The sequence below is a fragment of the Pterocles gutturalis genome, unplaced genomic scaffold (assembly GCF_000699245.1).
Source record: "Pterocles gutturalis isolate BGI_N339 unplaced genomic scaffold, ASM69924v1 scaffold22377, whole genome shotgun sequence".
In the NCBI taxonomy this organism is placed as follows: domain Eukaryota; kingdom Metazoa; phylum Chordata; class Aves; order Pterocliformes; family Pteroclidae; genus Pterocles; species Pterocles gutturalis.
This window is the reverse complement of record NW_010110874.1, coordinates 101,944-114,872: the sequence shown is the minus strand read 5'-3', so window position 1 is coordinate 114,872 and position 12,929 is coordinate 101,944.

The window sequence follows — 12,929 nt, the reverse complement described above, 5'->3', positions numbered from 1 at the left end:
TGCTTTGCCACTTATTCAAGCTGAAATTATGATTTTTTCACTGCTTTGTTTTCTCATGTAACTGAAAGCTCTGACCTTTTACTTCCATGTAATACGAAGTGTGCATCTGTAGGGAGAGGAGCAAGCATCAGTGTTTCTGTATGACTTCGTGCTAATAAGCAGGTACTGAGCTGGTATTTTCTTGTGAGACTGGCTTGGTTACTTGCTATGGTGAAGAACAAGTTGGACATTTCTCCATATGCATGGAAGTGTTTAACTGACTCTGCGTGGCTTAGTTTACGTTCTTCTCTGTGGAGCACTGCATGTAGAGTATTTATTTTTTTGAGTTTTTTTGTGGATATGCTTGTTTTACAATAAACAGTGTAAAATACTGTATAGAAAAATTGGGGACACAACACCCAGTAGCTGGGGAGGTGGTTCCCTGGTGAAGCTAGTGGGTTTAGCTTCACTGGAATCACAGAAAACGGCCTGCTGCATGCAACTGAAACACAGCTCCTGATTTTTTTTTTTGTTTTAATCTGGATCCCCTTAAAATATTAATCCAAGAATGATTAAGGCAGTCCTTAACACAGCGTATGCTTTTCTAGTTGAGTAACATGCCTAGCAATTCAATACCTGTAGGTTTTGCCTCGTGGATGTATTAATAACAGTGTGAGAGAGTCCGCTCTGAAGTTTGGAAGTACAGAAAGTGGTATGGAGTGGTACAACCTTTAAGGGATTAAAAAAAGCTGCATCTTTACTTATTCGCTCACCTTGGTCTAAAACGTGACAATTGTGCCGTATGAAAGCCTTCAGAATGCCTTGAATAATCAATAGATGGGGCCACAGATGTTTTGGTGCTGCTTTAGCTTTGTTTGTCTCCAGTCAGATAAAAGTCACCTCGTGACTCAAAGCTGGCTGTTGCAGGTGGCTCTGCAGGTCTGTGCCCAACAGTGGCTTTGGGAGCTTCACCAGTACCTGAAATACTGCTTAGCGGAGGGATGTCCTCATCATCCTGGATTACTTCAGCTTTAATGGTGTGTTTGGAAAAAAACCTATTAAAATGCATAATGAGGGAAAAGTTGCTCACCATTTTGATGGAATATCCTTAACAGCTTGAGCAAGCGTTGATGTGCAGTAGTAATAGCTTGATGGGGTTCCTGTTGAGGAGCAAACATTGAAGAAAGCTGCCTGGACGACTGTGGTGGGACTGTAGCAAAATTTCTCAAGAGTTAGTTAATTTTGAGTAACATAAATAATCTCCTAGCCATCCTTAATAAGCTTACATCCAAGTGCTCTGTAATTATATGGCCTCCTCTTAATTCTGCATGCATTGTATTTTGCAGATAAGCAGTTTCTGAGGACTGAAGGACCTGCTAAAGGGAACACCTGCTCTTGAGGTATGAACTGTTTTTCTAATGACACAGCACTAAATCTTTAAAAGGAAAGGTTTGATACAGCTCTGTGTACACACTAAAACTTCATCTGTTCTGGGAAATACCCCTACCATCTAGAGTTCTGAAACCTCAATCTCTGAGAGAAGAGCAGTAGCAGAGCTTGGCAGAGCAGGCACGTCTGGCTATGACAAGTGGAGTGTTAAATGGACTCCGGGAGAGTCTGCGTGTCTTTAAAAGGCATTATATATGGAGAGTTTTCTGACTCGAACTTCTGCAGAATAAACATATCTGAAATGCACTTACCTTTCCAATCATTTCTGTTAACCACTCTGTTTATTACTCCTTTTGCATCCTCTCTTTTGTGTATTTATTAAAGTTTCTACCATTCCCCTGCTTCTATTCAAGACAGCAAGGCTGACCTGTGACTCAAGCGATGTCCTTTCTGCCCTGTTGGACCTTCTTTTCTCGCTTTTTTGGCTGCAAAGGGTAGACATCTTGTTTAACTTGGTCACTCAAATCTTTTTATCAGAGTAAGAGGACTACGAAAGATTAAAAACCAAGTCTGGTTTGATTTGATTTGTTAGGAAGTCAGATCAGCGGACCATCCAAGTTTCTCTCATCCTAGCCTTCCTTTGTGGAAGGCACCATGGAGCTCCACTTTCAGCAGAGTCTGCAGTCAAGAGTTTGAGGTGCAGGTGCTCATATAACGTGTTTTAGTGAAGGAATGACAATTTCTTTGATATCTGTATGGACTGAGCGACACGAGTGTTTTCTACATTGCAGTTTGATTAGCTTGACAGCGACTGTTCTCAAATGCTGCCTGTTTCTCCAAGTCCTGGGAGCAGTACCAGCCTCTTTACTCCACTAATTAATGCTTCCCTCTGCCTTAACCTTAAGGTAGTCTAGAATGCAAACCAATGAAACCCAGGGCACAGACTGGCACAAAAATGACTAAGCTGTTCATGTCCCTCTGCCAGTACCATCCAGTGATACTTGGCTGTAAAGAATGTCGAGGAGTCAAATGGATGCTGTTCAGTTGCAGCTTGTTTCAACATCACCAACTGTATCTGCTATGATTTACTAAAGCTGTCTTGAAGTGACAGTAGCTGTGCACGTCTCCTGAAACTTTGTTATGGGTATGGGATAAAATTGTTCCTAAAATGCCTTTTTTGGTCCCCTTAAAGGGTAGGCGCAGAGATAACGTCATAGGTGCAGATTTCTGCCTTTTCGGCTATGCTGATGCTCTCGGGTATCCATTCAGGATGTGACTGGGACCGGGCTCGGAGAGGGGCAGCCCCACCACCAGTTGTTTATACTGCGTGTGGTGGCTGCCTGCCAAACCGTCTTAAGTCATCCCCTAAAAGCTGTTTGAATAAAAGCCAAAGAAGATGGCTTATCTCCCTCTGGGTGGGATGGAGGGAGGGGAGGTGCCCAGAGTGCTGTGCGTGCTTTTCACTGGGACCTCGATAGAGCTAAGGAGGTCACGGGAGGTGGACTGTCACCTTCTCCTGCGGGGAGTGAGTGCTATGTGCAGCTGAACAGAGAAGATGACATAGGTGTATAATACCCTTCCTTCATGTTCTGGTCTTGAACTTCTTTTTTTCTTCCCTTTCCTCTTCACTTAGCTTTGACCAATGTGGTCTTAAAGTCTGCCAGACTCTTTGGATGTCAAATTGATCACAGACTTCAATTTACTTGGTCTTGTTGTTAACTCCCAAGTTGTATTAAGGGGGTGGGTTTGCTATGTTATAATTTTCTTCCTTTCTTCATTAAACAAAAATGAGAGTTATGATGTAAGCTGCCTCCTAGAGTCCCAGGAATGCATGTAGTTGTACCTTTTAACATTTGTTGTTCCATGGTTTCAGGACATGGAAACCAAACAGGTGTTTCCCACAGACTCTATTCAGCAGCTAAAAACACTTCCTGAAGTAATTTATCCGGCAACATTTAATCCACACTCATTGACTGCCTGGATGAATAAAGGCAACTTCCGCCACAACATCCTGTGGAGGAGCCCAGGAGAGCAGGCAGGAAGGAGGAAGGGTTTGTGCGAGCCTGGCACTGGCTGTTTGGTTCTTGTTGGGTGACCTGATTGGGGAATATCTTGGGTTCTTTACAAAACAAACCCAAACACTGCTCATCTCGGTCTGTCACTCAGAAGTAAATGGGTTCTTCCTGCTTACTCTGCTGTGAGCTCTTTCAGCCCAGTATAGCTGCAGGGTTGATCATCGTGCTTGCTTTCTTAAACTACAAATACTGACTGTGACTTGTGGCACCTAGAACTTCATCTGGCTCTTGTATTGTAATGTGTTTAGGTGGGGAGAAAGTTCTTCTAAACAATTCCTGATGGATTAATTATAACTGCTCTAGCTGGAAGAAACATGCACAAAACCACATCTTCAGGGTCAATTTAATTGACGAAAAGTGAACTAGACTGGGGCTTCTGTTGACATAATTGTGGTAGGAGCAAGTAGCAGCTCCTTGCTGTGAATCTGCCTGCTCCCCTCCTGCAGCAGAGCTCTGCCTACAGAGAATTCTGCTTAGATAAGGCAAGCAGGTAAGAAGGAACTTCCTCTGCCTCTGCGCTTTAGCAAACCAAGTGTGGTTGCTTGTCCTCTGAGAGGATTTTGCATTTTGCTGGAGGAGGAGCTGGGGCGTTATCACCCACCCTTTTGGAAGAGGGTTGAGGAAGTATGTGCTGACCTTCCAGGCTGAGAATGCTGAGAACAGAGCTGAGAAGGTCTAGCCCTTGAAGTAAGAGAGCCCTTGGGAAGAAGGCAGTGCTATGTCACTTACCATACATGGATTTACTTCCTTAAAGAGATGCGAGCAGAACCCCTTCTTTCAATTAGAAACAATTTTTAAAATGGTTTGGGTTTTTTTGGTACCGCAGTGAGCAATTATCTGTTTGGTCCCCTTATCTTTCCCTTTCTGGAAGGGAACTGTCTGTGTCAAAGGGCACAGGACTGTGATACGCAGCCTTACCTGCAATAAGGAAGTGAACCGTTCTGATAGACCCTACCTGATAAAGTCGCAGGGAGACCTGACATTTCTTTTATTGCTCTTTCTTTCATGAAAGCTCAGCTTTTGTTTTCTAACCAATGCCTTGTTTTTCAGCCATAGTTGAATGTATGTGTTATCAAGAGTACGGAAATATAAATACAATAGTGGTTGAATTGCAGTAGCTACTCCCTTCCTCCTCTGCTGGCTTCCTGCATACATTTGGGAAGGTGGAAACTATTCTTCTGTATTAATTCATTTCAGAAAGGAGTGTTCTTCCCCTTGTTGCCACTCCATTGGATTTCAAGAACCAAGAGGTATGAGCAAAGAGAAACAATTACTCTCATATAGGTTCCTTGAGACTGAGAAGTAACGTAAGGCCTCTTGCTGTAGCTCCTTCTGGCGTTTTCCCATGCTCCAGCCTGATGGAGGCATTGGCTAACAGGACATCTTGGTTTTTCTCCACTTTCCCTAAACCTTTAACCACATAGTCACTGTTCTAGTTGAACTAAGTCTGTGTTCATCTGCTTGCAACATTTGAGCATGTGTCTTTGAAGAAAAACTAAAAAATGGGAGTGGTGCCTTCACAGAATTGAGTGTATTTCTCCCAGGCTTCAGTTTGCAGTTCCTTTTGAGAGTTGTTTCCTGAATGTGGTTCTCCTTGGCCTAGTTGGGTCACTAGCAGCTAATGTCAGTCACTTCCTCAGCTAGGCAGGAATTTTGTTATTAAAACCAGCTCAAGATAATGGAAAGGCTCAAATGGTAGAATTTGTTCTTTTCACTAGCTCAGGAGGAATGAGGTTCAGCTGTTTGACGGGTGTAAGCAGTTACAATGACCTCAGGCTATGGCTGTCATCTGCTTTTTTTTTATGAAGTCTGTCATGAACTTCGTATGGCAGTAACTTTCTGGGGAGAGTTATCTCCAATTACCCAGGTCTTTCTTGCGTAACCTGCCACTTTTAATGCTATTAATATGTCTATACGGTGCTAATGCTGCTCCCTTTTCAGAACTGAGGAGTTCTGTGATGCTCTTATGGCACTTGGCCAACTGCATGACTGAACTTAGCTAAATAAAAATCCCTGGGATCCTCTCTAAGAATAAACATCACGTGAGAGCAGGAGTGGTTCCCTGCTTTGAGAGAATTAAGATGGCGTGCAGCAGCAGCTTAAGGGCTAGGCTGGCATCCCTCTCTGGCTAAACGGGCTACGCTGCAGGTCCAGAGGAAGCAGCAGGGTCTGGCGTGTAACCCTGAGCTTTCCTTGCTGTTGAGTTTGTCCATCCGGGATGACACAGTGCTTTCAGAATGCACTGTTTTTATAACTCAATCTGATAAATACCCTTATGAAGGAGATGTGAATGTATTTGCTTCACTTCTAGTCCAGCAGTGTTTCATATTGGGCCTTGGCCTACAGTTTAAATATCTATTCATGTACTACTGAGTGAATTTCTGAGCACTTTCTGTACCTGTATTTTTTTTTTCCTCCCTTGGTAACGCGGGAGGTACTGGAACTGGTGTAGGCGTCTGGTAATGTTCCCTCAAGTGGGCCTGCGTGTGGCTGTGTTCTGGCACAAGCAGTAATGGATGCTGAGATAATGTTATCTTGCAAGTAATTCCCTTGCTGAGGGAGAAGGGCTCTGCTCTGCCGGCCTGCAGTGCATTAACACTGGTAATGGAGCATGTGAATGCGCCTTGTGTTCTGTGATCCCTCCGAGAAGTGTGTGTTCTCCCCTCTGGGAGTTCTGGGGTGACTCGCTGGACCTTTCCCCGCTTTGCATATGATTCTGAAGCTAAATTATCCTTCTACATTTCTTTGTTTTGAAACTGTTACATTACCAAACAGGAGTGCCTCTTTCTCTTGGATCACAGGCAGGCAATACTTCCCAGGCTTCTAGCAAATCCCTTCGTGAGCTACTGCAGCCAAAGACTTCAGCTCTGCTTGCAGAGGTGCCAGTGTGTGTTCAGCACTTTCAAAGCTATATGCTTCTACCTTCTTTTAAAAGGACTTCTGGCTTTTGTCTTTCTCACTTGTGTGCAGGCACAAATATCCCTACTTAGAAGTAATTCCTAGTAACACGGAATGTGTTTAATCTCCATGGTACCTATTGTGGAGTTGCCCCAAGATGAACAAAATCCATGCACTGAAGTGCAAAAGGTGGTGCAAAAAGCCAGGCCCTCTCTAAGCATGTTCTAGTGCCACAGCACTAGCCCAAAGCTGTTCCTAACAGAGTGAGAAGGAGCAGGCTCCACAGCTCTGAATCCTCTAGGGATACTCCACTCCCACGCTAGACGTGTCTAGGGACTTCATTTCTCCATGAATTTCTGAGCACCTGGGTGGCCTCCATGGAAAGGGAGGGAATTTTGTCCTGGTCTGAAAATCTTAACTCACGTGAAGGAAACGGAAAGCTGCTAGCGCTTGGTAAATGGGCACGTTCACTCAAAGCTAGTTTGCCTAGATGGTTGCGGAGTTCTGCTCTGGCTGGTGCTCTGAAACCTTGGCTGGGCACTAACGGAGCGTTTGCTTCTCCTTTTTCAATGTCTGCTTCCATAACGCTTTGTTGTGGTTTTCAGATGGCCAGCCCCTACCTCTCCTCGAGTTCCAATGTGTCTGTTCTGTTTCCAGGGCCCTTTGGGGCCCATCTGTCGGTTCTCGAAAGCCTGAGGGGATTCTCCAAGGCAGTTGATGAGTCCGTAAACTAATTTACTCTCTGTAGCTAAGATCTTGCAGAATTTACAGGTAACTAAAACTTGTTTCGTAGTATAGAAATGAGATTTGCTTCATTCTTTCAAAGTTTTTTGACCGTCTAATAATGGCAATCTTAAAGTATTATTTGTTCTTTGCAAGTCATCTACTTGAAAAAATTGTTCTTTGCAAGTCATCTACGTGAAAAAGCATTGATAGGTTTGCTGTTCCACTCATCTGGCTCTGAAACATCAAGCGGGTGATGAGTTGTCATTGATGAAAATAGTTTCCCAGTCAACTTTCTCCTTTTGAAGTTACCAGTTCTGTGTCCTGATTGACAGGTTCTCATGCTGTGTAATTAGGTTTGTCAGGAGAGGTGCTCATTTTAATTAAAAGTAAAGTAGCTGCTCTAACACAGTCACTAGCATAACCAGAATTATTCTGTGTAGGTACAGGAGTAAAGCTTGTGTGTGAGCTGAGTTCCTGGAAGCAGTGACTGTGCATACCCAATCGCTGAAAGAGCTGCTGCTGTTTTCATGGCTGTATCTGCTGTAACTGCTGCTCTCTGTAACCTGTGATGTCCTTGCTCCAATTTGATCTTGCTTTTTGAGTAACCCAGGCTAACGTGTTGATCTTGGGGTGCTTCTCTAGAGAGCCCGTTTACTTGCAGCAGGTGGCATCCAGCCTTTCCTGTGGGCATCAGATTGTTTATCTGAGTAGGAGAAGCCATAAAGCTGACCTCCTGGGGCTGTACTTCAGAGCATCTTCCCAGTGCCATTTACCACTTGATTTATCCTTCTTGATACCCCTTCGAAAAGAAGGGAGCAGAGCTGCTGAGTGTAAATCTTTCCCCTTCTGCTACGTTGTTTCCACAAGCTTGAATTGTTTCTGCTGTTCTGCAGAGGTTTTTAACTCAGAATTTTCAAGGCTTGCAATAATAAACTTCTTAATGTATGCGTGAGATACGATATGGATGCAACACATCAAATGCTATTTAATGGCTGCTTATTTTACTCTTCAATTACAACTTTTTTTAACTTAATTTTAGAATTCGTCCTCTATGGTCTTACTTTCCCTCCTGCCCTCTCAGATGCGTATATATACATAAGGCAAAATGTTGTGAGTTCATGGAGGCATCAAGGGCCTGCACAGTGTTATTTACAGCTGTAATTAAGCCGGACTGGATCTCTGAAAAATCCCTTATCTCACAGCGTGACTTGAGCTCTTTCTCATCTCCTGGTTTGTAGTTCTAGTGTTGGTACTATAGAGTTTTCTTCACAAGCAATGAAAAGAAAAAATCCCAGAAAAGGAAGCTGAAATTCTTACGTAAGCGCAAGACCCATTATTCTGGGAGCAGCATATGTGAGACGGATGTGGAGCAGGATGAGTTTAGAGGAGCTGACATGAGGACTAAGTGACTGAGGTGAGCTTCTGTAGTGAAACTGCTCCCTCCCTTTTTGTGCACTCATTAGTCTTACTTTCCAGGCCGTGGCAGTGAGATGATCTTGCAGCAAGAAGAACCAGGAGGTACTAAGTAGCTAATAAAAATGAGCATTATTGACTGATCTGTATTAGAAATGTGCCATCCTTCTCTTCCTCCCAGGAGAAGGGACTCCAGCAAAAGGCAGCCATTATTTTCTGGGTTTTGCTCTTGGGGAGGTAGGAGCTGCTTTCCTTTCTGATGCATGTGCTATTAAAGGAAAGCAGCTGACGGGAACAGCTGCTCGCCTTGCCTGTTTGGTTTGTGGCTTAGCAGTCAATATGCAACGCAGAAAGAAAGCGCTTTGCTAACAGCCAGAGTTTTCATACCCTGCCCCCACTTTGACTGTCTTTCCCTCTGTCCTCTGCCAAGGGAGAACAGGAGACTCTTCCCCTCCATGATTAATGAAACTCTCCTTATTTGGTGCTGCCTCTCCTGGTGTGCACCACAGAAAATCCTGTCTGCTGGGAGACAGCTTGAAAAGCAGCAAACAAGTATGGCTCTGGGGAGTTGTTTTTTTTTTTTTAAAGTCATTAAGGAATAGGTCATTTTAGAGCTAAAACTTACAAGCCTGTGCAGAAGGTGGGCAGACTCCTTTTGTTTTCCCTGGATAAGCATTTAGGATTTCTGGAGATGACATACCAGTCTTTTTTAGGTCTCTGATTCCAGTGCTTGTAGGCCTCTGCGGAGCTAGACACTTGAAAGTCCCTCACAGTTATTATCTATGAACTCATCTTCCATGTGGTTCTTTTGAAGGCCAGCCAAGACCATTAATCCCCACCTTCTAGAGTCCCTAATCCCTGCTGGGGCTTATAGGAAAGTTATTCTTGTACTCCCAGTGAAGCTCCTCTGGCAGAGTCTCTCTCCTGCTGTAACTTAAGGCAAGTTTATTAATGTGACTTTTTATCAGCTTGGAAACAGTACAACTCATAATGTAGCAATCGAACTTGGACAGTCTTACCCCATCTTGCTGAGTGGTTCGTAGCAGGGAAATAGCCCAAAGGGAGGGAATCATTCCGGAGGCTGGTGTTTTCTTATCTCATCACAGTGTGCTTAAGTGTAATTAACAATAGTAAAATGTTCTTTGCAGGCACAAATACATGCCATGTATTTTTTTGGGAATGGGTGCAAGTGAAGTCAGGGTTGGAAGGGGTCTGCTGGATGATTCTTCACAGTTGTATCAGTCTTCTCAGCCTGACACTCCTAAAGCCTCCCCAGCTCTGTTCTTTGTCCAGTTGCGGCTAGACTGATGTAAGGCCCTCTCCCGACGCGAGCCTCCCCCTTCCCACCATCCTTACTTGCTCAAAGACTTTTCTTTGGTTCCAAGTAATCTTCTCCAGGCACTCAGGACTGGTTCAGATGGGCTTCCTTCCATTTGTTGTCCTTCTGGGGGCTCACTTGTGATTTGGACAGGAGGGAGGTCTGGACAATTTTACCTTCAGTCTGTGATTGTTCACCCATGTCAGTTTTGGTAGCAGTGGTCAGCTCTGTCTGTGCTAAAACTTCTGTTGAAGTGGGTTTTAGGTGGCTCGGGGCCCTTGCCGTCAAAGGGAGCTGCGCTGCCTCTCCAGCAGTACATACCATGGGGAGATTCCAAAATTCACTTTAGGCTTTTAGGCAACAGGAGAGCAATTTAAGTGTAATTCCCAGGGATGTGGCCGTTACTCTGTTGGGTGCCTGGAGTTTTCTGTCTGAGTTCTCTGACCAGAATTTGGCCCTTCAAAATCAGATCGCAGAAGAAGTTGCTGCCTTGGCTTTGCTCTGCTGTTAAGCGTGCTGATAAAATAGGCAAGTACCTGCTGCCTCGAGTTCTTGTGCATCTCCTCCTGGAGGCATTGTGTGGCGTTACCTCCCTGCATAGGAAAGATGACGTCCTGCAAAAAGGATCTCCTCACCCTGAGCAGAGAAGAACCTGAAATAAGGCCAGAAGGGGATGTACCTGATGGAAAACCTGTGACATTCTGAAATCTGAGTTAGCAACCAGTCTCACTGCGCAGTGCAACTGTCCATGCGTGCTGGACTTGATACTGAGATCTCTGGAAGAACCAAGGGCCCATCTGTGCCGGGTAAATGGTGTGTTCCAGAGACGTGACGCTTCTGGATGCGCTGATCCTCAAGTCCTGTGGTGTTATCTTATGGAGCTGGGACAGCAGCAGGTCAGTCCAGCCTTCTCAGGTTCATTGGCAACTCTGAATGCTTTCAGAGCACTAACTGGGCCTCTTTCCTGACCTCTTGTGTCTTCCCTAAAGCAATACTTTGTGAACAAGTTCTCTGAAGGGGAATACATGAATGGATAAGACATGATGCGGTCATCTTTACTTACATTCATAAAAATCGATGTTACCGGTTAGTAGAGATGATCTTATGTCACTCACAAAAGGAGGGGTGTTTATCCTTAAGGGGAGAAGTCTAGTAGTCTGAACTAGGGTTGGGTAATAAATTAATACAATATATTTATCTGGAGTGCTCTGAGAGTTCTGAATTAGTGTCTGTAGCTGCTGTTGGTATGCTGTCTGCCCGGTGTGGTGTGGATGGGAGGGTGCAGGACAGCAATATTCTTGCCATATGTGAAGAGTAGCAGGTCAGCCACTCCCAGCTGACAGAGGGTCAGTGTGCGTTTCCATTCCTCCCCTCCTGCATACTAATCCTTTACTAGGAAATAACTATAGGGAGGAAAATGTCAGTTCAGAGGTTTTAAACAAAGTTGAGAAGAAAGAGCCCCTTTCATATGGCTCTTACCCTTCTTCTGTTTCACGAGGCAGAAGTTTACTTGCTGCACCCCAGGCTGTGGGAGTGTGGCACTCGGGATAGGGAGCGCTCGGCTTGGGTCAGCTTTTCCTGTAAGAGCAGCTCCTGGCTGACGAGACTGCTGTTTCAGCCCCATCGAGTCAAGACAACTCTGGTGGCAATATGCTAACAAAAGCCCAAATCCTCTTCCAAAGTAGCGACAACGTGTGGCAGTTTTTTGAGATGATAATTTGCTTTTATCATCAAGGTGCATTTTCATATTCTTTTCCATGCAGGAAGGAGAAGGTGAGGAGTAGCGAGAAGCTAACATCTTTCTTGTGTATATACATGAAGTTCTTGCTTTTGGAGCTGACCTTCCAGATTAATTCTGGTTGTCTGCATAGTTTTGCAAGTCACGCTTTTCCTACTGTACTGACTTCTGGCCTCACACTGTAGACAAATTGAAACAATTACAGACAAGTAAAAACTTGTGGCTCTTTTGAAGCAGCAGGAGGAAGACCTTTGTATATTAGTAAGCTGGGTCAGTGGCTGCCTTCCCATTGCAGGACTAGCTGGGACTCCTAGAGCTAGCCAAAGTAATTTGCGTTCTTAAATTAGGAGCAATTACCTGAAAATTGGAATGAACAAGATTGGCCCTTGTGTATCAGAGATACAAATTCTGGAATTGTTCCTCGGTTTTTTACATAGCCTTGCCTCATTTCCGTTCTTGGCAAAAGGCACGGCATGAATGAAATTCCCAATCTGCTGCAGGACGGCACTGCTGGGTGCTCTCCGCACTGCTTTATCCTCTGAGTCTGGGAGCAATGGATCCTTTCTAAAGCTGTGTGTGGCCAGTGAGGGCAGGGCTTGGGTTGGTTTGGTTTGCAAACTTGCCTTCAAGATACAATAGGAAGGGCTTTAGGGCTTGTTCTGTACTAGGGTTTTGAGCATTGGTTTTGACAGTATGAACAGTAGTTTCCAAAGAATATCAGAATCCCTAAATGGCTGAGGTTGTTGGAGATCTCTAGAGATAATTTAGTCCAACAGCCCTCTGCTTAAAGCAGGGTGACCTGGAGCAGGCTGCCCAGGAATGTGTCCTCTTGGGTTTGTGAACATCTGTGAGAATGGAGACTCCACAGCCCCTCTGAGCAACCTGCAACTCCTGAACTCTTAGTCCAAAGTAGCTGTACCATTCATGTTGGTTATATGGAAGTGACCGATTTTCTTTCTGACTTTCTTTTATTCTCACAACACCATCATAAGAGGTGACCCAAGGGATTCCCGACAGTTGGATATTTGCCAAGTGAGAAATGGTCTACTCTTTATTAAAATCAAAAATTGAGACAGCTAAAGTCATGTCCTGTTCTTATTGATGCCCCCTAAGTTTCCCTGTTCTGTCATTAAAGAACACCATATATGCAGGTACCTGTACACGTGTGTGTACATACATCTATTTAGACAATGCTCAAACAGGAATTCTTGCTGGTGCTCTTTCATTTGGGCATTCCTTCTGCCTTGATCTCTGACAAAGGTCTAGCTCCAGCTAATTATTTTTATTTTGCATAAGTGCTGAGTGTAGACTTTATTTTTAAACTGCTTTTACTTAATTGAAAATAATGATAGTAAAGGGTGTGTCATATGCATAGTATTTGCCACTGGAATAC